The sequence below is a fragment of the Protopterus annectens genome, chromosome 1.part0 (genome assembly GCF_019279795.1).
Source record: "Protopterus annectens isolate FY-2018-M chromosome 1.part0, PAN1.0, whole genome shotgun sequence".
Lineage (NCBI taxonomy): Eukaryota > Metazoa > Chordata > Ceratodontiformes > Protopteridae > Protopterus > Protopterus annectens.
This window is the reverse complement of record NC_056725.1, coordinates 1,965,550,251-1,965,574,318: the sequence shown is the minus strand read 5'-3', so window position 1 is coordinate 1,965,574,318 and position 24,068 is coordinate 1,965,550,251.

The window sequence follows — 24,068 nt, the reverse complement described above, 5'->3', positions numbered from 1 at the left end:
CCTTACCTGAATGAACTATGCTACATTTTTACATTTCATTTGAGACCATTGTCCTTGCACCAATTGTTAACATGTCCTAAGCCATGTTGAAGAAATTATGAGTCAGTTAAAGATTGAATAACAACACTTTACAGTAATTTGCAAACTTAGTTAACCATAAGCCAGAATTGCCTGAAGGTATGAAAATTGCATGCCCAATAGCAGAGGGGCCAAATTTGATCCCTGTGTTACTCAACTGGTATTTTTTTTTTTTTTTTTTTGCTTTCAGAAGTTGCACTACTGACTCTAACCATATGGGTTCTGCCAGCCAACCAAGTGGCTATCCACTGCACTATATAAGGATTTATAATCAGATTTACAAGTCTGTCAATAACCTCTGCATGCGGGAATAGTGACAAAGCCCTTGGCTAAGTCTAGATATCCTGCGTTCATTACATAACCACTGTCCACTGCTTCATTTACTTTTTCAAAGATATTAATAAGGTTAAAGAGGCAGGACCTTCCTCTTATAAATCAAAATTAATGCTGGTCCAGGGTTAAAAGACATTCAATGTCCAGGTTAATGAAGAGCCAGAGTCTGGGGTTGAGCCACCCATGTGTAATGGCACTACAATGGCTGTTTTCCAGGCTTCAGGAATGTAACCAGTTGAGAGGTTAAGATACAAAAAGTTAAGTAGGGGTTTGGAAAGGCCATATTTTGCACTGATTATCAGGCAACCTCATATGTTTTGAGACCGATTGATTCAGGGCTCATGGATGCAGTATTCTAAGCTTTTGAAAGAACTGAGACAACTTGTTTCTTAGTAATTAAAGGGGGTAGGTGAGACTGAGAACCTGTGGTATATTTATAACTGTGGGAGGAGAAAAATTTGCACTAAATTTGTTAACTAGGATATTAGTAATTTACTTTGTGTCAGAGAGTGTTGTATTATTGCGGACTAGCTCTGAACACTGGTGAGTGTAAGTTCTTAACTTCCTGACATAGTTAAAAAAAAGATTTGCAATTTTGTTTGGTTTTAGTGGCTATTTTAAGTTCGTACTCAGCTTTGAGCTTCTTAATGATTCCTTTAAGCTCTTTGTTGGTTTCCTTAAGTGTACTCTTAATATAGATAGAATGCAACCTCTTATAAGTATTAAGCAGTTTCTTTCTCTTGTTACATAATTGATTTATATGGATATTCCACCACAGAGGTTTGATTTTAAATTTCTCATTATGTTTATTGCAGATAGTGAATGCCTTACAATTATTTAAGTAGGATTAAAACTCAGTGGCATAGGTGGCATCTTTAACAACAGAATCTTTCAGAGGAGGATTACAGCAGAATTTATTTAAGTCATCAAGTAACTAAGGAAGGTTTGCTTTAGAGAATCCCCTAAGCATAGAGCTATTTACAGGGAAAGTATCTCCTGTTTTAAAGGAAAAAATACTAAATTATGGTGTGATTTAACAAGACATGATGATCCATATGGAAATATGCAAGACATGACCATATTTGGGAAGACTAGATCCAGGATGCTACAGCCTGTAGCAAGATGGTTAACTATTTGTGGAAGAATGTTACTATTTATGTCAAGGAAGCACTGGGCATGTTGACCATTTCCAGTGTAGGTCAGTCAGTTTATTGATGGATAGTAGAAAGATCTTCTGACCTGCTGCTGGGTTGAAACACCTGAAAATCTTCATCAACAGTTTATAGATATGATTAGTAACTGTTCACACCAAAAAGGAAGGCTAATTTCAGGCTGAAAAACACACAGACTGTGAAAACAGTATGAAGCAAGTAAATTTGCTTACAGCATACCTCATAACAATACTGACAATGGAAATGTCCCATATGCTATACATTGACCTGTGCAGCCTGCACAACAGCTGATAATAACTGTCTCCTCATAATATTAGTCTGTCTTTCTGTAGCACAATGAGGCTAAGCACAGTAGTGCCAGGGGTAGCAAACTAATGCAACTGAAGACAAACACTCTCTAATGTTTGCTGTAAGACACAAACTGTCATTTACAGTCAGCTACTATGGCTGCTCAGTGTCAGACATTGTGCAAATATGGAGGACAAAGAGTGATGAGAATGAAAGGAAAGAGAGAGATAGGAAGAGACAGGCAAAAAGATTTTTATGGGCCATTTCCGTCCATCTTTGTGATGTGTTGATGTTAGGTTTTTCATCATAATAATTGTAACATTCTGTGTACAATGATATGTTTCCAATATGGAGTAAGCAGGGGTAGGATAGTAGAAACATGATTAAGCAAAGTCAGGATAATGGTGTCTTAAAAACATATGTAGCCAGCACTTATACAAATAATATTAATATGAAAAATATTGAATATTGTTTGACAAACTTCTGGATTTGAACTCTTGACAGTCTAAAAACATTCTATAGACCTGTGCATTATTTGAGCAGCCCACACAAGAATTCAAACTTCTTAGAGTAAAGAATTACACATTTGAAAAGCACAGTGACCAAAGATAGGAGCAGGTGAGAATTTAGGAGAATGAAGACATCAAGCTTTATCACTGTAATAACGATTGTTGCATCTTATAAGCTGTATATTGCAGCCAGCAGCCAAATGAATATGTAAGAGTAACTGTCTCATAATAGTGCTATAAGTCTGTCTTTCTATAGTACAGGGAGGCTAAGCACACATAATGACATGAAATCACATCAGTCAGCACTGGTGCATGATGCCAAGCACGCAAATGATAAATACAGTAGGTGAAAGGTGGCTTTATGGGCTACCTCTGATCATGTGTGCTGTGTGTTGTATGTGAGTCTACTTTCTAACCAGAATAAGCATGTGAAAAGAGTTTTCTAGGACTGTGGTGAAAATTGGGGGCAAGCAATGGGTAGGACACAAGGGCAAGAAAAAAGGAATGTGCAGGGTATTGGTAGGAGAGTATAGCTATCCACTTCTTCAGGAGATAAATGTATACTTCTAACACGAATTTGATGGATTTGGATAGTCATCACAATAGGAGTGGATGATAACAGCTGAATAGTGTTGTATGGCCAATTAGACCAAATAAAGTATGTGAGATACATAGGTGAAGTTGAGAGATATCTATGGGACATATCTTATTTTTTTTGGGGGGGTCAGTTTCCCTTTTTTTATGGAGACAGAGGAATGTTGGGGGAGGTGATTAGGAATAAGAGGGTTAGGTAGGTAGGGTAGGTTAGGGAGCAGACAGACATACAGGACAGACAAGACAGAAAGGGATGATGATATACACAAAGAGTTGGGAGACAACATGACTGGGATATTGGAGGCACATTCAGAATGAGTACAGTGAGAATTTAGTCCCCACCTTCAGAATTGTCATCACTGTCTCCTGTCACATATACCTGAATCAATGCTGAATGGGGCATTAACTTGGCTATTCGATGTAGGACTTTCTCAGTTCTGCCAGTTGGGTCATTGAGGTCCTTCACCAGTCCTGTCAGCTCCTGATGGATGACAAAATTGCTACTTCCAGTAGTACTACTCCTGGTGGGTACCAATGCACTTGGAGCAATGCTGAAAGACTGGACCCAGATTTGCTGCATATCAGTGCTGCCTGTAGTGATGCCACCAAAGCCACTTGTGGTGGTATGGTGGCCCACTCCCTTGTGGGTGGTCTAGCTTCCTGTGCTGATGGTCATTTATCTTGCAGCAGGTATGTTTCCCAAAAATTAAAGTATAAAAAAAATAGGGTTGGGGGAGAGAACACATATAAAATACCATATAAGTAAGTTACATAACAGTTGTATATTTTCACTCAGTACTGTCCAATGTGCTGATGGCCTCATTTTCACTACTGATGGTTTCCAAATTACATTTTTAAATTTTTACCTTCAGAAGTTAACAGTGTAATTATCTCTGACAGTCACCAAGGTGCAATACCAAGTATCGCTAAAAGGATGTAGATTTAAAAAAAGGAAAAATGACTCTCTGTGCTGAAAGGAAAATGACTATCTGTGATGATTTCTCAACTGGGGGATCTTATACCATGACAATGTGGACATTAAGGATCCTTATATTCAGTTATTCTAATGCTCTTGAGCACCTTGGTTCAGTGACCTTATGTGTATTTTTTGCTGAGAATTTGTAGTTTTATCTTGATACTTTACTTATTACCAATTATGTTCAGCACACTTGATGTGCTTCAACATACACAGTTTAGTGCACTAACATAGGTATTTGTATTAACTCAGTTTTACAAACACCAGCGGAGTTTTTATGCACTTGTAATTATTATTTCTTTGCCTCACTAGCTTAGTAGTAGGCTAGATTTACACATTTTTTATAGGCAACGCTAGTTGTACTTTTAGTCTGACTATTTGGATTTTTAGCTTTTATTTTAAAAGCAGTTTTTAGTCTGGTTGTGTTTGCAAATAGGGCGTGTCTTGTAAGTCAGCTTTCACCTTAAGTAGTTAATTGACTTTGTAAGTATTAGCCCAGAGAGTATTTAAGCTGTGACTTTTTGTTTTTCTTGATCTGAAGAAGTTTGTTTATTGGAATAAACGAAAAACGCTTTATCATTTCGTTCTGTGCTACTGTGTGGTTTCTTCTCTATTTTGTTTTTCAGATCCTTATATTCAGACAGACATTACCCTCTAATGACTGAATCTTGAAATCATGGCATTGTCAGGAAACACTGACATTATTAACAGTATTCACCACACCAACATAGATGCTATGAAGCAGAGAAAGTAGAGCACAAATATTCACGCTTTGACATTCTGCCATTTTACATTTAGGGACGAAATTACCCATTTTCTCACACTTGTCATTGCCCCTTTCACAGTAGATGCCTGGTTGAATGGTATATTTGCACCACTTAGGATACTGAATCATGTGATAGTACAAACAAATGTATGCAATATAAGACTGTGTACATCCCTTTCTTTTGTGAAATGTATTCATATTTGATGCATTTGTAATATGACTTCATTATAATTTGTGGTTATTTACGTTTTTTCTGCTTGTATGTTTAAGTTTATGTACTTGATGTTACTTGCACATACTCTTTTCTCAGAGGCACACTTACCTCTTAAGCATGTATTCATAAAGGTGGTATAAAGGTTATTTTCTAAGTCAGTCAATGTAATCACAAACTTTGTTGTAAGTCTATTCTTTCTTTGCATCCTCTGTAGGTGTACATGAAAATGGCAGAAGTGTTAAATCTTTAATTAGTAGCACATTACTGCTAATGAGCCATACATACTTGAAAGCCCTTAGATAACCCCACTTCTCAACACTCAATCTTATACTGCTAGGGCATGTGCACAACATCATGTAGGTCATCATACAATGTCTACTTGCCCAGCATTTCAAGCAGATTTAGTGATTCAAAAATGATAATGAGCTGACACCTTATTTACATATTCAACAGTCAAAAGGCATTAATCTACATTATTTAAGCACAACCTCTGGCTAAGAAACTTGTATCATAGTAGGAAAGAGTACCTGAGTTCACAAATTTCAGACTACTATATGAGTTAAATTGCTGAATTTGCATCACTTTTGATGAAATCTATTACAAATATTCTCAAGGTATGTATGTTCTTTACAAGAATTACTTACACAGTATGATGTTGTTATTTTCCTAGAAAATTGAGTGGTCTGCACTTTGCCCATTTGTGTTGGTACAGAAGGTATAAAGCATTTGCTAATGGAATGATCCACATCAAATGATACAGGGGTTTATAGCAACATTTCTTTGAGGATGTGAACACATTACAAAGTTACACGAAGTAGCAATGTGAATGTGCTATTTCAGAAAATATTCTGTGGTAAAGCTGTTGTATATGCCTGACAAAAACAACTACTATTCCATTAGAAGAATTCTGTCCTTGACATTTGTGTTTGCTGGTATAGGGATGGGGGGATGCTTGTTTTGTATTTTCATTACATAAATGAGTGTTAGCTACAATTTCCACATTTCTTTTTGTAAGGATGTTTTAATGGTTGCTATTTAAAAAAGGTATTCTGGCTTGTATTATAAGCAAAGGTTTTATTCTGCCCACATGTCCTTATCATTGTTAACAGATATCTGAATACAGAAAGTATAAGTGTAATTTCATAGACTCAATTCATAGTAATGCTGTTATATATTTTATACTGACACATTTTTTATCCTTATGCATTTCAGTTATTGCCAGTGTGTGTGTGTGTGTGTGTGTGTGTGTGTGTGTGTGTGTGTGTGTGTGTGTGTGTGTGTGTGTGTGTGTGTGTGTGTATGTGTGCGTGTGTGTGGGTTCAGAGGTACAGTTACATCTTAGATGTGTGTATTCATAGAGATCATTTATGTACATGTTATTAATGATGCCTATATATATGCATATTTGTTTTCTGCCCAGTCCCAGTTGTTTTTATATATCTGTATTTATATCTATACCTACCTATATATCTATATATGCAAAACACACACATGCATATATATTTATTTATCTCTTTATCTATATACATATACATACATATATACATTTTTTTCTTTACTCCCACACAGGGATTTGGCAACTAAAAAAATGTGAGCCATGTAAACCACATTCTTTAATGCTGAGAATGAGTCATAGTCCAGGCACTCCATCAACATGGCTCTCACCTCTTACTGAAAGTCACAGCTGACAAGCCCTTCTATGACCATATCTGGTGGCAGGTGATCAATGGTATGAATGCTGTGGGTGGCCATGGCCTTAACCACAATGCCAACAGACATTGGGCCAGTGACATGATCACCAAGGCCAAAACAAAAAAGAGCTACTTCTATAGCACAGGAGCAGAGAGCTACTGTGGGTGGTTCTGCTACCGAACCGCCACTCGCTGAGATGGAGGAGATCCTGTCAACTGTAAGAGATCCAGGCAGCTCAGCAGAGATACCCAGTGTTGTGCTGGATGTGGTGCAGATTAGGAAGACAACCAAAGGTTGTCTACTGCTGGTGTTCCAGGTATGCCATTCATGTGTGTGTGTGTGTGTGTGTGTGTGTGTGTGTGTGTGTGTGTGTGTGTGTGTGTGTGTGTGTGTGTGTGTGTGTGTGTGTGTGCGTGTGCATGTGCGTGTGTGTATGTGTATATATATATATATATATATATATATATATATATATATATATATATATATATATATATAGATCTATATATACACTTTTAGTTTGTGCAATTTTCAATCATTTTCACAGGTTAGTATTTCACAATCATATATATATATATATATATATATATATAGTTGAATTTGAAAACATTGAATACACCCATCCGTGACAAGCTAAATATCGACTTCTTTACATCGAAGCCACATACATCGACAAGCAACTACACATGCACCAACAAACAGCCTCAGTGCATGGAAAAAAATAGCAAACACACAAACAAATAAAACATGGAAAAAATAGCAAACACACAAACAAATAAAACATCATTTATTACAACAGATCAAGCCAACCTGCACCCCCCATGTGAGCACCCCCCCATTTCCCTGCTAATTATATATACTAACTCTGAGATTGTTAAACACAGGTTAAAGGCATAGTCCTGAACCAAAGAAATAATTTTTCATATGTTGCTACCGGACCTGATAAAGCATACTTTCTGTTAACCTGCTTTTCACACACACACAAACACAAACACACACACACATACTTCTTTAGTATCAGGCTTGGACTTCTGTAACCCCCCCCCCCTCATCCTCCACCCTGTGTAAGCGTGTCCTGCCCTTTGTACATTTCTCTGTGATTTAGGGCTGCCTTTATCCTATACACAGAGCAGATAGCTAAATCTTGCTTTAATCAAAATTATTGTCCTGATTTGCACTTTCTGTATTTTGATCAGTTTCATCTGACTGTTACTTAGGTTATCTTCATTGTATTTGTAGTAGTACTGTTAGAAATGCAGTCTTATTAGTTATGAATTAATGCTTGCAAAGGACATTGTGCAGACGTTGCTGAGATTGCTCTGGTCACTGTTGTGGTATCTAAGCTGAGCAACTTTTATATGTGATGCACAGTACCGGGCAGGTCAAGCATATGTGAATAAAAAAACGTTTGTCTGAAGAAGGCTGGACATTGGTTCGGCCGAAAGCGCTTATGTTCATTTGGAAGCATTAAATCTTTTTTTATTTACTCAAAAACTGCCTCCGTTCGTGTTTTCACTCGCCTTTTTGTCGTTTTGTGGAGTTCACTGGTTAAATTGTTAGTAGGTCAAGCATATGTGTTTGCTCCATACATGTTTGTTTTATTCGTCCTTTGGATGGCATATTCCCTAATGTGTGTCTTGTATATTAATAATAGATTTTATATTTCTTAGGAACACATAAGTATTCTTGCTCATGTACCTATGTGGCTGATTGTAAAATTTGAGTTAACTTTGTGGGCATTGTTTTGACATGGGCCTGCTTTGACCTGATGTGCAGGCTGTATACCATGTGCCATGAAAAGCCATTTTTTTATAAACCTTTTAACAGATTACTATTTATGTTGCATATATCACTCATGAGTTACTGCTGACATTTCCTGTACAATTGAGCTAGTACAGTGATGTACAATACTTGCACTTGAGGGTAATCTTTTTTTATTTCTTCTTTACAGGTTTATCACTTAACTTGGTTAATGTTGTTGCTATAAGTTGTTTCTTCTCGGGATGACTGCCTGATGTTAAGAGAACACAACTATTGTACGGGTAGGCAAAGGCTGATAATTTTACATGCTTCACTGCTACTGTTTGTACATGCTTTGCTTCTTAATTTTTCACTTAGGTAGTATGTGGGTATCCTATTTTCTGCCTCTTAGCCAGGGCCATAGCTTGTGAGCAAGCCTCTGTCTGCCAAGAATGTTCACAACAACTGCTTTTTCATCAGACTCCTCATTTGTGACTGCTTGCCCTGTTTATCCTGACTGTGGTGCTGGGAACTGAAATCTTTGGACTTGTCCTGTTGCAACAGTTTCTTAACTAAGTGGAACAGACCATTATTATTCTGCTGATGTGAGAGGGTCATTATGCAGGGCTCCTCCAGATGAATATATACACCAGAACCATGATTTGAGCAAGCCAAGCACACACTATATAATATTTCTAGTTTTACCATGTGCATTATTGTAATATTGCTCAGTAGGTTGTGCAGGTTTCTCATGAGTGTCATGAGACAAGGTTTCAATGCTTAACCTGCATCCCCCCACTAAATGATCTAATGGAAAGTCACACTTAGACAAATTTTTTACACAGGTTACAGGTGTGCCATATGTGGGATTCATGGAAACTGCCAGAATTACTTGCGCACACATTATCCATGATAATTTGAGTATTACAGACCACCTGACAGTTGATAGAGTTTTCTGTAGCTGTATCTCCTTCCTTGTTTACCAGGTCAGGCTTTTATTTCAGTGCACATGCATTCTGTGGCACCCAAGAAATGTTCCATGGTGGTAGCTCTCTCCTCTGGGTAGAAACCAGATAAGCAGCACATCTCAGCATTGTATTGAGAGATTGGTAGAATATTTCTCAGGGTGAGGCCTGTGACACCCTTAATATGTCTCCTGTTGGTCTCTTGAAGTGCCTGTAGCTAGTATACATAATATCAAGCTTACCTTCTTTACACTGTGATAGGTTCTCCAGATTTCCTAGAGCCTCAGCTGATAGTGGCATAGGTTGATTATTTGGTCTAAGTTATTTCTGTCCACCCTACAGACAGCTAATATTTCAGTATCATGAAGAACACGATAGGTAAAACATGGTCTGAACACTCTTATTCTTCTAAGCTGAGGTCTGGTAGGAGCAGCCGCACCTGTATTAAAGCCTGTTGCACATAAAGGTTATGATAGTAGCAGCAACCCCTAACATTTTTTTTCTAAATCTGTTTGAGCTGTATTCTAAAGAGTATTGGAAGTGAGTCCAAAAGGGAATGTGGCATGTATGCATGGATTTCATATGTTCCTGAACTACTCCTTCATGTTGAATTGATTCATTAGCATGTAATTCATCTGCTTATTCCTTCCTTAGCACATGCTGCTACTTACCTTTGTTTGGCAGCCAGGTGTGATGTGCAGAGAGGTTTAATGCATACAAATTCGTTCGCTGCTGCTCGTTGAGCACTCAGAGCTAACACGAAATGTTGGTGTTCATGAATCGTGGCCTAAGTGATTAATTTCTGAATGCTTTACTTGTTTCAGAAATCATTAATATAGTGCGATATCCCTGCTGGGAAACAGTAGCGATGTAATTTACAAATGAAAGTAATTACAGCACTGTGAATGACTGCAGGCCTGTTAGCCTTACTGACAATACAGAGAAGAGCTCCAGCAAGGTGTTCCTTATTCAAGTCTCTTCAGCTTTACATCTAGGTTACAATCTTATCCAACATGGTTTTTCTACATGTGGATCATGTGTAACAAACTTATTGATTTTTTCAGTCTGATTTGGATCTTGTGTAACAAACTTATTGATTTTTTCAGTCTGATTTGGACAGTGGATGAAAATCTACTAGTCAATGTCATATATCTGGACCTATTGAACACATTTGATTCCATCCAACATTTCCCTATTCCAGAAAAACTAGTGAGCCTGAATACAAATTAAGTCATGCCAGCTGGGTTAGGAGCTGAATGAAAGTCAGAACATGCAGGGCTAGAGTACTGGAGCAATTTATCCATTAACAGAATTATACTATGGCACCCCCTGGGCTCTGAACTAAGTCTTTGTTTGTTTTAAATGGTGTATCAACCTTTTCCTTGCCTGATGATGTACACATACGCACATTTATTGACCATACAAATGTAGGACTAAAGATAAGAAGCATGGAAGATGAAAAACAAAATTGCAGCATTATTTGAATTGTATTTTCCCCAGTGACAAACATAAAACAAAGGTAACCTCATTTCCAAAAGGCATTATTGCATAATGTGCCCTGATAACCAGGTAGTATTAATTTTTAGTCAATAGTTAAGCTTTACATGCGGCTGATTTTCTTCAAGATCTAGAGGGATCCTTAATTGATATTTCATTATTGTTTACATCAAATGAGACTGCAATAATCCAAAAAATGTTACTTGGTAATGCAAGACATATTTTGCATAATTTCAAATGTCATGTGGACGTTATGTTAGCCTTATTTAAAGTTATGGCAGGGCCACATATCACATATTGGTCATTTTACTGTGTCAATAACTTGTTGGAGATTAGGAAACTGGAAAGGATACACAGGCATGTTACTAAGAATCTAGTCATTTTATCAACAACAGTTTATAAACAACTATTGGAAAAATTAACATTATTCACCATTTTATATGGGTTGTTTCATGTGATATGAATTAGTTCCTAAACCTTCTAGAAATTAAGGTTTAATTAATGTCCTTAGACTTGATGGTGGAAATAGATACATTTCATTTGGGTTCAAAAAATATATCTTGTTTTGTGAGGAGCTATACTTGTCATTAATTGTTAAACTAGCAATAGATTTAGAAACATTTCAATTTCTTGATTGAGTGTTGGGCAGGTAACAGTGCACATGATCTTGTTATCTGTGGATGCTGACTCCTATATGACCTTCTAAGGTCTTGAGACTGAATTAAACTGCACTCTAATGGATAATATTATACAATGATGTGCTTTCCTCTCATGAAAATAAGCAGCAAAGGCATTTAAACTCATGTTCAGCATACTCTACTCTGATCTGTCTAGTTTCCTTCCATGTGGGGATGAAGACACTTGATTCACCAGAATTCAAACTGTGCAGCATGAAGCACAAACAATAAAGACAAATTTACTTTAGTTCAGTGCAGCACATTTGGTCCCAAAAGCCTAAAATGCTATACCATGGTTTGTATTCTCTGATTAAAGAACATCTGACCCAGTTTATAATGGTCACTTCAAAATATGATTTAGCAATGAAAAAGTGTTTTCAGATATCATGCCTAGCAAGCTATAGCTTGTTGATGTGACATTTGTTATTTTAAAGCTGTGTCCTGGCGCCATTCATTAACATTTCTTAATTAATGATTAAGAGTCTTTTGATTTAATTAAATACCACTTCAGTTGTAAAAGGTTCATAAGGACTGTAGCATCCACTAGCCTCCTCTGATGTATTCCATTTTTATCAATGCAATGGTTATATTATAACCTTCTGAAACATTACAGATTTGTTTACACAGGAGAAGATGGCCCATGCAATATATTCTCTGCAGCTGTGAGCATTGCATCATATGGACCCATGTGGCACTGGTCTCATAAACATTTGATAAACTGCAATACCGAACATCCAGTAATTCGTAGTATTTTATTATAGTTTCAGAGACATTGTGGCGTCTACCCTTCTTGCTTTGTTTGTACCCTGAGAGACATTGTGACATATGAACTGTTCCCACACATTCCAGCTGACAGTATCAACAGAATTCCAGTTCTGTTATGTATGTTAAAGGAGCTTACCATAACTAGCAGTATGAACTGAGAGCTGCAGTCTCTGAAGTCCTGTAGACAATAATGCAGTACCATCCTGAGTACAGCTACATCTTTGGTTATCCTAACAGGAAAGTGATGTGGGGTTACACTAGCTAATTTTTTTTTATGCTCACAAAAGCATGGAGTATTTAGTGCATATAACTAATGTGCGTCACCTTAGTATTTTAATGTTTTTGCAATGATATCTTTGATGAGATAAAACCTGGCTGGATATGCATCATATCAGTTTGTTGATGTGCTGACACCCTGTGACTACCAGTTTCTTCAAATTTCTGTCACACAGAAACACTGAGTACTTAAGATTAAAAGTACAATCCCAATTATCTCTCCCATATAGCTCTACTAAGACACATTATCATATTTGAACTCACTTCTCACTTACTGCCCCCTCCCTTTAATTAATAGCATGCACAAACCCAGGCAGAACATATTTTCTCTCTCATACAGTTCTTTTAGGACATATTATCATATTTGAACTATTTTCTAGCTTATTGTGCCCTCCCTATAATTAATAGCATGAATTGACACTAAACATCCATCCTATCCCTCTTCCCACTTTCTTTCATATTTTGCTTTTTTCCACTGCTGAGTCTAAGCACTGCTCTTTTTAGTCCTTACACCTGATAATACTCTGCAAGGAATATGGCTATCCCTATGTAAAAGCACTGTGTGTATTAGATAAGTTACTACTGCTCCACAATCTAAATAATGACACTGCCTCATATAGACTATAACTCTATATGGTGTAACCTTTGTTCTCTGCCTGTGTTATTGGAACGTTTATTTTTAAATATGGTTATGTTACTTATTTATGGTTGCTTGTTAATTTCTTTTTGGAGCTTTTCTCCCTGGGCCTCCGCTGAAAATTGGTCCTTGGTCCAGCCAAACCTTCCAGGTAAACAAATTCAAAATAAATAATAAATACCTTTACCTTGCCTTAGCAAAGGCAACACAGGTTTTGCATATGTGATGTGGCTACATCATTGGCAAATGGCAATGTTTTAGATGGTTTACTGCATGAGACACTAAAAACTTTTGATCATTATTTTTACCATACTAAATCTCACAATTGTATTTTTTTTTTACATTTTTCACCTGGTTATGATGTAGCATGCTTCCAAATACCAACAATACATTTATGAAAGCTTATGTATAATTGTTCATAGGTTCATAGGTTGGTACTAGGCTATCAGCCCTAGGGCCTATACAAGCCTAGCCATAATAATTCCCTGGCTATTTCTTCCCCCAGCTGCACTGAGCCAAAACCCTGAACAAATACTCAGAATTTAAAAACTGTTTTAATCCAATAACAACATATGAAGCCTTCGCACAGGCTTTGCAACCACCAGAGAAAACATTGTTTTCAGGTATTTTTATAATAGTTAATGTGAGAAGTTTAGTCATTCTTTTTAGGTAATGTAGTCATGGATGTCTGTGTGGTGACATATCAATTGCTATGACAGTGTATATGAAAGGGTATACATCAATTAATTGTACATTTCTTGTATAGCTGCTGTTGAAAGAGGTGAGCTGTGCTAACCACTAGCACATTTGTACACTGTGAAAGTGCTACTGATGGCATTGTATTGGTGGAGTTTGGCCCCTACTATACCACAATGGTTACAGTCATAGCTTCATTACAGGATTCTTCCTGAAAATAGTGTGGGTATTTTTCATACTGGCTGAGATTTAAGTCTATTTGGTCCACCTGTGTTACAGTTATGCTATGAAAATGTAACATTTGTTTTCTCTTCTGTCATGTTATGTGTCCCAATCCTTTTGAAATTATCTAATTGTTTGACTGCTCCCACCCATTTTGGCAGCCATTCCCACCTGGCTGCCACTCTTTCAGTGATAAAAAAACACTTACTAATGTACAGGATAAATTGGATCCCCTGAATTGGTAGGCCTGATGCCAATTACTTTTCTCTGTTATTGTTTTGTGTTTGCAAAATTACACATTACTGCCTTTCTTGTTATGAAGTGAAAAAAAAGGATCCATGCACCCAGAATTAATTCACATGACATTACCTCCATTTCCTCCTCACTACTCGCTATTCTGGTTGCCTCCACTTGTACCTTCTCCAGTTATTCCGTAGCATAACCTCTCACTATATAAGACTCCCACCATTTATAGTCTAGCAATGAGATGGCAGGGAAATATGTTAATCAGTTACATATAAAGTAGACAAAAACATATAAGTAAAAGAATCACCTTAGAAAATTATTTTCTCTCAGCTAGAGTGACATCAAAGCAATTATGTTAACCCTGGTGGTAAAGGGATGCAGCCGTATGCATGAAGGTTGTTGGGGATTTTGCATCCGAGAAAATAATTGAGCAGTTGTGTCTTCCTCTGACTTTTTGTGGATGAAAGCACTGTTAACCCACCTTGTATTTGAATGATAAACCTAGACTATACTGACAGGAGGATGTAATCACCATGTATCCCTGGATATCTTGCTCAGGAATATACACCCTAACATTTGGATTACTTAGCCCTTTCATTCCTTTTGCTTCTTCATAAATTCTGATACTTTCTTTTTGTTTCACATTCTAAAGATTGATCTCCCAACAGGTATGGCTTACTTGGGTTTTATTTATTTATTTATATATGTATGCATGTATTTATGTATGCATGTATGTATATAGTTATTTATTTATTCGTTCATTCATTTATTCATTGCCATAAATGCTTTACTGTGCATTTTGATGGTGTTGCTTTGGACTTAACTAAGATACTTACCTACCACTTTAAAGATGTTGATCCAGTTTTCTTTGTTTACATGAGGTCAAAGATGAAAACAAACATTAGTACTGGCCTTATGTACAACCCTTTATCCACATGACTGCCTTTTTTTAATCCCTCTGGTGATTGGATCAAAAAATATGAATCATGTCAGAATCTACCACAGTCGTTACTGGTTCTTTGCATTACTGCTGCCAAATGGAAGGTTTGCAGAAGACTGTAAAACCACTGTGGCTTCATTTGATTACTGTTTTATCCATCTGAGATGTGATCTCCATACCATGACCTCAGGGAACCCAGGGCAAGACCATACGGCCACCATGGATTGTTTGTTTGTAATTCTCCAACCATTGTGCACATGCTCAGTAACTCCCTAAAGGAAGGATGTGCAATGAGTGTCATTGCTGAATCACTCCTCACTTCTTCAAGGGGCTGATGTTAGCAGGACACCATGATAATTGTTTACATGGCCTCTACCAGGGAAATAAGATCATGCAAGTGTGCCCTAAACATGGACATTTCCTTTCTCCCCACTTCAGATGGGCATTCCCATCTTTGGTACCTGTGCCATCAAGTACCTGAGCCTCTATTCAAATTTGGCCTGCCTGGGATGTACTTGGAACTTAATTCCTGTAACTACAGATTCAGGCTACAGATACATACATACATACATACATATATGTCTGATTGATATCTATAAAGACCAAATGGCTTACTTTACAATATCATTATTTAATGGCTTATGTAGAATTGTATACTATGACGGCATACTGATATCTTTTATCATATTATATTGGATTCTTTAGAAGCATGTTGTTTAAAAATCTGCCACTATGCATCTTAGTGGCAAAGCATTCATTTGCATCCTCCTCTTCAAAGATTGATTCCTGGAGCTTTCACTCATTTGGTACAGATTTCTGCAAGTGATGTAACTAAGGGAAAAAAATCTCCTGACTCACACTTGGACTATGTTTGTAGTAAAAGACAGCGCTGAGCTCTGTTATTTTGTTGCATTTCAAAAGAGACAAGCTACCATACAATATCAAGTTAATAAGCTAAATGTATAAGACAATGTACTATAAGTAAAGCTATAATAGGGCCAAGGCTAGCCTTTACAATCAAGGTGGCCTCATGTAAAACAAGCATATAGCAGACCGGCTAACATGGTATAAGTGCACTTACATTTTGACTTAAATGGTGTCTTGGCATTCCTCCCAAGTGACCTGTGGTCATGATCCCATGTCTTCTAGAGCCCATCAAAACATCCATAAACCTGGCCCCCATGCTTCAGTTGATTTTGTATAAATACATTACTTCTTCAACCAGTACCATGCAGGCTGTTTTCACTGACCTCATCTCAGGTTCTACACTTTTATTGAATTTTTATGTTCTCATATATGTTTTTTCTGAAAGTATGCATAGCTTGTCACCTAACATAATGCCGCCGGAATATGTGAGTGACCTTAGTATTTTGTGAAGTAGTGATTCAGTGCTAGTGTTGTGGAAAGAAAACTTACATTCAACAAATGTTAGTCAGCAGTGCAAAGTTGGTGCACTTTGGCTTAATTTAGATATTCCAGACAACTTCCACTGTAGCAAAATTATTAGAGTTCACAGAATAGGTATACATGCATTGTATTAAGATGTTCATTAGAGTTCACAGCACAGGTATACCTGCATTGTGTTAAGACCATCATTTTGTGTACCACACACATCTCCCTCTACATAAGTGAGTTTAGCATGTAAAAATCTACTGCCAATCATCGGGAAAGGCCAAAAGACACAACAAGTAGACAGAACCTTCAGCATAGCACTTCAGGATACTTACAATAACCAAAACTGCAAAACATGATTATAAAACTTAAAAAGTCACACAGACTCTGTAGAACCATGCATCTTCCCTAACTACATCTGCTTATGATACCTGTTATTTCTTGCAAAGTTATTTACAGTTAGTGCAATTGCAGATCTCATTCTCCTTAGAAAGTCTCAGTTTAATACGGTTTTCATGTAGTGAGGTATGCACTTGTAACCTGAAGCACAGATACTATCACAGGCATCGGCTCCTCTCTTATTCTTGTCTGGCTCCTGAATTACTGCTGTAATTCAACTAATTTGATGTTGTTACTTCTGATAAGTTGAATAAACCACTTCTTTTAACAAACAAGACTGAATGACTTGTCTGCAAATGAGCCAGAAAGAGTATCACTAATAAATGAAGTGTGCTCCATTCCATGATTAAATCAAATCATTTTAGTTCCATAATTATTTTATATTGTGACAAAACTGGTTATAGTGCATTAATCCTGCAGCATCTGAAAGACATACTTTGTGCACTGCAAAACCATAGGACCCCTATCAATATCCATGTGTCTACAGCACCACCGATATATGTAACTTCATAAGGGACATAAAAGAATGACATTCAAACAGTTTTTTTTCCCCTGAATTTTTATGCTTTTGTTCACTGCCTTTTTGTTAAATAAATTCCTGTAGCATATAAAAAAAGATGTAAAACTCATGTATACTGCTGTCTCCCATTCAGTACATAAGATAATTTTTCTAAGGCAGATTTTACTTTACTACATTATTTTCCAGCTTTTTTATACTTAAAAGTTTAATACAAATTAATAAATTAACTAGTACTCTTATTTTGGTGCAAACATCTATTAAAACAAACTACAAAAGAAAAGAAATCTGATCTCAAAATGAGGTAACTTTACCTCATATCTGAAAGCCATTCAGGATGATGTAGCCTGTGTATAATGACTGTTCTCCATGTGAATTAAAGGAAGGTTAAATAAACATGCATGCTTCAGAAAATATCACTAGGTTTCAGAAGTTTACTGTGATGTGCAAGGCTTAATTTAGAAGGTTTGAGATTCATGGTAAGCTTGATCAATTCAGTGACAACTCTTCAATTATAATTTCCCCCTGACGGTAACCATAGCATGGACAGTAATTTTGCAAACTAGTGTATCAGCCTAGTTTAAAAACCTGTAATATAAATTAGCCATGTGCAATTATCAGAAATTCCACCAGCAGAGGAATAACACTATAGACCTATTCAAAGATTCAAACTACCAAGTTAATTTCCTCGCAGTGAGGAATAAAATGAACACCTTTAAAAAGACAGTGTTTATCCATTCACCTCTGCTGGAATGATCATAGCCTGTAGACTGACTACAGGTAGATATCAAGGAGATGAAAGCACATGTACAGGTGTGTTTGTGTGTGTATGTCTCTAAGGTCATGAATGTGACAGCATATGTGTGTGTGTGTGTGTGCGCGTGTGCGCGCGCATGCGTGTGTGCGTGTGTGGTGTGTGAGTGTGTGTGTGTGTGTGTGTGTGTGTGTGTGTGTGTGTGTGTGTGTGTGTGTGTGTGTGTGTGTGTGTGTGTGTGTACATGCATGGGTGCATGGGAGCACATGCTTGTGTGCTCAAGCATGCAGCTGGATGTGCATGGGTGTCTGAATGTGTATGCATGTATATGTGAGTGTGTGTATATGTGTCTGTGTGCGTGCTTGTGTGTGTGAGTGTGTTTGTATGTGTGTATTGAAAGGTGCCTATACTATCATAATGAATAGGATGGGGTGAGAACACTAGCACAGTCTGGCAGCTCAGTGTTTGATTCAGAAATATGGTAATTAGCCACTAAAGAGGTGTTTAACTGAGATTTTAAACTGCCTCTGAAGCAGAGATTCTGTCCTCCACTCAAGTTTACCATCTTGTGGTAGTCATTTATTGTCCGTGAATAGAATCCTTCTGAATTCAAGAATATGTCTCCAGTAATAGAATTCTTTTTGCGCTAACCATTTAGAAATGATTTAATAGTAGTTGTTCACATAAAAGCCAAATGAGACATCGGCAACAATGACTTAATTTGCAACATGGCACTACTATTAATCACTATGTCAAAGGACAGAAAAGGCTTGCCTTGCTTTACAGAATGCAGATAGGAGAGACACAATGAAGACTTTTCTTCAAGTTCATCCCCTATGATTTCATGGTACCTGGACATATATAACATTAATAGCCTTACTGTATAAAAAAATCAGAATCTAGCTCCATGACATTGGCAATGTCCTGCAACAGACTTTATCACACTTCAGTATATAAGAACACAGTAATGGAGACAAACTCCTTCCTACTTTAGATGGCATTAGTGACCAACCAATAGCCCACACCCAGAATATATAGAGTCATAGCTTCACTGTCACGGTCAGCTCTAAAAACAAAACATTGTCCACTTTTGCCTTACTCCTATCTATTTCTATTGCAGTTTTGTAACTTTATTACTATTGGTCTTGAATTAAATCTGTTTATAGCTCACTGTGCTCACATATGCTGCCTTCCTGCTATTAACCTGCTGAGCTACTTTGTACTATAACAGTTAACATTCTAGAGATTAAATGAAGTCTTCTGTTTTGAATTCAGATCTGCATGATTATTATAATATTTTAATTAATAATGAGATCTAATTCAAAATACTTATGTCAATATACTGTTAAACATTTAAAACAGATTGCTGCATCTTTTTCTTGTACTGTGGCAAGAATCACTACCATCAGATTGAGCACACTGTAATATGGTAATGTTACCATCTCACATTGCAAATGGGAGTCAATGTTTAGATGTGGCCCTGAATCCAAGCCATTTTCATGTTGTGAAATTTGCTAAGATGTGCTGTGTGTGTGTGTGTGTGTGTGTGTGTGTGCGTGTGTGTGTGTGTGTGTATGAGATCTAGAGATATGGATCATGAGCATAATGCTGAACCTCTCATCAACCCAAATGGATCCTCCTGCAGAATTTTATTAAATAACAGGAATGACTGCTCTGTTATGACAACATAATTCAATGTACTGTATATTTTGTAAAATACTACCAGATTTGCAGTGAATTTCATGTTACCACCTAATGTAAGCTTTAAGAAATTGTAATCGTGTAACAGAAGACTGATTTCTTTCATTGAGCCAAAAATTAGATAAAAACTCCTGTTACAATAATTTAGGTGCTTCCTACCCAGAAAGAGTTTCCCAGCTGTCTTCATAAAGATGATATGTACCCCTGATAACATTTTGCTAACTTAATTTCAAATTGCCTTAAAGGATAGAGGGCCTGCTTCCCCTAGTTGTGTGTGCTGACAAATAAAATCAGTTTTCCTGTGCATTACTTCCATTACAAGATTTAGATACAAAGACAGAGAACAGATGCTGGTGAGCAGAGAGGCATGTCATATCATGTGGCTCTAAAATCCTTAGTCTTTTGTAAGAAACAGCATTTTACATTCTTACAATTATTTTGCAGGGAATGGGTACCATTTTTTTTCGATTCCATTAACAAAAGTATAAACTCTCTTCATTTTCTGTCACTTCACAGACATTTCTAAACTGAATGCTTAACACAACCCAAGTACTATGTATGTGTCTTAGTACTAAGAAACAAAAAGAAACACTATTTTGGTTCCTATTATATACAAAGTCTATTTAGATTCTTACTGTCAAACACATTTAAGGTTCTTGCTATATGCAGAGTCTTATAAATGGTTTAATTTTAATGATACTTAAAGTGACTTATTGTTGATCTTTCTTTTACATGCTTTCCCTTCTCATATCCTTGCATTGTACTGTTACAGATCTCCTTCAGACTTCCGAACAAAATGAAAGATAGTTTTGAATTGCTTTAGTAACTCATTCACATTGTAATTGCTAATGGGTGGTGGTGGGTGGGGGATTTTGCCATCACCACAATCCTGATTGTATTGTTCAGCCATTTTTATTATGGAATATTTGTAAGATAGAACAGGAACACAGCAAACGAAGAACTAAATTTAGAGATTGTACAATAGCACTTGTGGATAGCTGATATTAATTCTGCATGAGAAAGTTAATTTCATACTATTTGCGTACACTAGATTCAAACATTGCAGTTTTATTTTTGTTACATGTGAAATACTTACACAAAGAAATAATGATGTTTAATTTATGTCTAGTTTCCCGTACTTTAGAAATGTTCATAATTTTAGTCACATTCCACCTAACCCTGCAAAAGATCCCAGCGTGCTTTCCATGTTGTTCACATGCATAAATATTGCAAAAATGGTGAGGTAACAATCATTATGGGCTGCATGTAATCATCCCCTGGGATTCAAGTATGCTTCGTGAAAGAAGAAGCTCTTCTTGCATGGAGCATTCTGTGTCCATGTAGAGCAGCAGCGCACCTTTAATATTAATGAAGGTGCACTGCTGTAGTGCTACATGGATATGGAACTGTGCATGAGTGCAGGGGGTGTGTGTCTGAGAGCAGAGCTCTCACCATATACACGCCCCCTGCATGGAAGTCTGCAGCAGCACGAGTTTTTATGCGCAGACACTACGTTAATGTCCATGGATAAAAAAGAAAGAAAAGTTTGCACAAGCACATACACACACAAGTCCCCTAGTATGTAAGCAAATATATAAACACTGTCCTATTTGTGCCCCCATCATTAAATGTTACCCAGACTGTGTGCAGGACAAAGCCAATGCAAAGCCTTTGTCAGGCCCCTAATGTTCACATAGCCCCTCACAGATAATGGTGTAGAAAGAGCAAAATAATTAAAACACACATGTTAAATTTATTTTATATTAGTCCTCCTCTGCAATAAAGTATAAAGTGTAACACCAAACTAAACAACCCTTACAGATTTGAACCCAGGACCCCATACACCATAATCACAAGCACTTAACCACTAAGCCATTACAGACAAACATATCATGCACTCTGGTTACTTAACATTAATGGAAAAAAAAGTCAGTCCCCAGTCTTGGGCTCAGGACCCCATACACCATTTTCAAAACACTTAACCATTATGCTATATCCAACATACAAATTAATGATGTTTTTCATAACATACCATGCAGTCTTGTTATTAAACATTAATGGAAAAAAAAGTCAGCCCCAAGTGTTTAACCCAGGAGCCCATACACCATAGTCAAAGCACTTAACCAGTGAGATATAGAACTTTAAGATGTTTTCCTAATATATCATGCAGCCTGGTTATTAAACACTAATGGGAAAAAAAACATCAGTCCCAATTGTTTAACCCAGGAGCCCATACACCATAGTCAGAGTACTTAATCACTAAGCTATGTGAGACATAGAATGTTATGATGTTTTCCTAACATATCATGCAGTCTGATTATTAAACATTAATGGAAATAAAACCATCTGTCCAAAGTGTTTAACCCAGGAGCCCATACACCATAGTAAAAGTACTTAACCACTAAGCTATGTGAGATGTAGAGCTTTACGATGTTTTCCTAACATATCATGCAGCCTGGTTATTAAACATTAATGGAAAAAAAAGGCCAGTCCCAAGAGTTTAACTCAGAATCCCATACACCATAGTCAAAGCAATTAACCACTAAGCTATGTGAGACATATAACTTCACAGAGACTTCCCATACTCTGGAACAAACTACCTATCTATGTCAAACAGAGCTCCTCATTAGCACTCTTCAAGAAAAATCTTGATGATTGGATGGGTAATAGGAAATTCACCCCGGGGATCACTTCTCTGGTTCTGCTTGATAGGGGCACAGGAAAATCATTTTCTTGGGTGGCGAAAGCCAGGGTACATTTTTGGCTAGGCTTGTATAGGCCCTAGGGCTAATAGCCTAGTACCTACCTACCTATGAACCTATGAACCTATGAACAATGTTTTCCTAACATATCATGCAGCCTGGTTATTAAACATTAATGGAAAAAAACAAGTGTCAGTCACAAGTGCTTAACCCAGGAGCCCATACACCATAGTCAATGCACTTAACCACTAAGATATGTGAGACATCGAATGTTATGTTTTCCTAACATATCATGCAGTCTGGTTATTAAACAATAATGTAAATAAAGCCATCAGTCCCAAGTGTTTAACCCAGGAGCCCATACACCATAGTCAAAGCACTTAACCACTAAGCTATGTGCGATTTAGAAATTTATGATGTTTTTCTAACATATCATGCAGTCTGGTTAATAAACATTAATGGAAATAAAGCCATCAGTCTTTTAAGTGTTTAACCCAGAAGCCCATACACCATAGTCAACGCACTTAACCACTAAGCTATGTGAAATGTAGACTATTACGTTTCCCTAACATATCATGCAGTCTGTTATTAAACATTAATGGAAATAAAACCATCAGTCCCAAGTGTTTAAGTCAGGAGCCCATACACTATAGTCAAACACATAACCACTATGCCACTTAAAATGTAGAGTTGCATGATGTTGTACTTACCATATCATGCAGTCTGTTCATTTCAATTAATGGAAAAGAAATGTCAGCCCCAAATCCAGGACCCCATACACCATAGTCAAAGCACTTAACCACTAATCCATTTGAGACGTTGAATAACATGATGTTTTATCTGCCATATCATGCAGTCTGGTTATTTAAATTAATGGAAAAAAAATTAAATTAATGGAAAAAAAAACATCAGTTGCACGTCTCAACACCAGAACCCTATACATCATAGTAAAAACACTCAACCACTAAGCCATGTAAGACATAGAACATCATGATGTTGTACTTACCATATCATGCAGTCTGTTTATTTAACATTAATGGAAATAAAACTGTCACTCCAAAGTCATTAACCCAGGACCCTGCACCCCACAGTCACAGCCCCATACCAGTACACCATCTGAGATGTACAAGTCACTGTTGCTCTTCCAAAGTTATCATGCAATGCAGGTATACCACCCCCATGTGTAAGCTCTGTAAAATCAGTCATGTGTTGCATACAGACATATATATGGAAACGTACATACCTAAAATACATATACACATATAAATATATGACTGAAGGCATATATATATATATATATATATATATATATATATATAT